Here is a 2500-nt window from a genome sequence, read left to right on the forward strand (position 1 = left end):
TCTCTTCTCTCCCCTCCTCTCTCTCTCTCTCTCTCTCTCTCTCTCTCTCTCTCTCTCTCTCTCTCTCTCTCTCTCTCTCTCTCTCTCTCTCTCTCTGTCTCTGTCTCTCTCTGTCTCTCTCTATTCTCTTCTCTATATATATGCATTTAACATATATATATAAATATATATAATTTGTCTTTATATATATATGTAATAACATATATATATATAATTTATATTATGTATATGTAAAATATATATATATATATATGTATTTAATATTTTTAATATATATAATATATATATATATATTATGTGATGTGGTACTTATGTAAACATTGTGCATCTTGAACATATATGCTGAGCTCTGGCAGCCTGTCCCCCGAGGTGGAGACTTGCTCTGTTATGTTTTCTGCGTTTGTGTCGTTGTCTGTGACAGTATATGTCTATATTGACACACAGGTCATTCTTACGGTGACCTGATCCCGGAGTAACCAAAACATAAATGTTTTCCTTATAATGCGTGTCAGTGTTTCTGTTCCTGTTCCTGTTTGTTTCACTGTAGCTTAGACATCGTTCTGATTTAGTAGTTCTGATCATTTCTTCAATGATCTTGATCAATGTCTTATTTTACAAGTTCTTCATTGATCTTGATGAATCTCTCATTTTATAAGTTCTTCATTGATCTTGATGAATCTCTCATTTTATAAGTTCTTCATTGATCTTGATGAATCTCTCATTTTATAAGTTCTTCATTGATCTTGATGAATCTCTCATTTTATAAGTTCTTCATTGATCTTGATGAATCTCTCATTTTATAAGTTCTTCATTGATCTTGATCAATCTCTCATTTTATAAGTTCTTCATTGATCTTGATCAATCTCTCTTTTTTTTTGTTGTTCTAGATTGATTTTGACCAATCTCAAATTGTAATAAATGATTGATTGATCTTGTAACGATTTAGCGTACTAACAGATGTTTGATTCTTTTCTGTTCATATTTCTTTCAGCGTGTAACTGTAACCAACACTCGTTTGACTGTTACTACGACCCGAGTCGACCAGAGGAGAGCTAGCATGCGTCAGGGACAGTACAGGGCGGAGTCTGCATGGAGTGTCAGGTATTACTACTGCCCTTTATAAACACCTACACCTTTATAGTAGGAGATGATTACAGAAGATAAAAGACATGGTTCGTTTACAAGTTAAATTACATTTCTTTCATCAATCAATATATTAATTCATTAATCAACTTTTATTTTATAATATATAATAATATAATATATAATAATATATAATATAATATATGCCATTTAGCAGACGCTTTTATCAGCGACTTACAGTCATGTGTGCATACATTCTACGTATGGGTGGTCCGGGGAATCGAACCCACTACCCTGGCGTTACAAGCTCCATGCTCTACCAACTGAGCTACAGAAGGACCACTTCCATTACACCCGGTCCATTTCACCTGCACTGTGTCCTACATTGCTGTACTGAGTGTTGTCATGTGTTGTATGTCATTGACTCATTGTAATCCTGTGTTGTTGACTCCTTCTACCTTGTTTCCCTCTCCCAGCATCACACCACTGGTGTCAACTGTGACGCTGTGTCCTCACCTACTACAGATCACTGACCATCCTCTGGACTCCCCCATTGGCTTGCTCCCGTGAGTGACAGTTTATATTCAGACAAAAATACATCTTGATTGGTCTATTTGAATGATCATATTTTATTTTCCCTTGTGGCTGGTGTTGCGTCTTCCTGATAGTTATGTTTGTCACATGACAGCAGAATGATATAGGTCATTATCCTCCTCCTCCTCCTCTTCCTCCTGCTCCTCCTCTTCCTCTCCCTCCTCCTTTCCTCTTCCTCCTCCTCCTCCTCCTTCTCCCCCTACTCCTCCTTCTCTTCCTCTCCTCCTCCTCCTCCTCCTCCTCTTCCTCCTCTTCCTCTCCCCTCCTCTTCTTCCCCTTCTTCTCATCCTCCTCCCTCTTCCTCTCCCTCCCTCCTTCTCCTCTTCCTCCTTCTCCCCTACTCCTCCTTCTCTTCCTCTTCCTCCTCCTCCTCTTCCTCCTCTTCCTCCTTCTCCTCTTCCTCCTCCTCCTCCTTCTCTATCCTCCTTCTCTTCCTCTTCCTCCTCCTCCTTCTCCTCTTCCTCCTCTTCCTCTTCCTCCTCCCTCTTTCCTCCTTCTTCCTCATCCTTCTCTCTTCCTTCTCCTTCTCCTCCTCCTACTCCTCTTCCTCTCCCTCCCTCTTCCTCCTTCTTCGCCTCCTCCTTCTCCTTCTCCCCCTACTCCTCCTTCTCTTCCTTCTCCTCATCCTCCTCCTCTTCCTCCTCTTCCTCTCCCTCCTCTTCTTCCTCCTTCTTCTCGTCATCATCTCCTTCTCTTCCTCCTCCTCTTCCTCCTCCTCCTCCTTCTCCTCCTCCTACTCCTCTTCCTTCTCCCTCCTCTTCCTCCTCCTTCGCCTCCTCCTTCTCCTTCTCCTCTTCCTCCTCTTCCTCCTCCTCCTTCTCCT

Source organism: Oncorhynchus keta, unplaced genomic scaffold (assembly GCF_023373465.1).
Source record: "Oncorhynchus keta strain PuntledgeMale-10-30-2019 unplaced genomic scaffold, Oket_V2 Un_contig_7315_pilon_pilon, whole genome shotgun sequence".
Taxonomy (NCBI): Eukaryota; Metazoa; Chordata; class Actinopteri; order Salmoniformes; family Salmonidae; genus Oncorhynchus; species Oncorhynchus keta.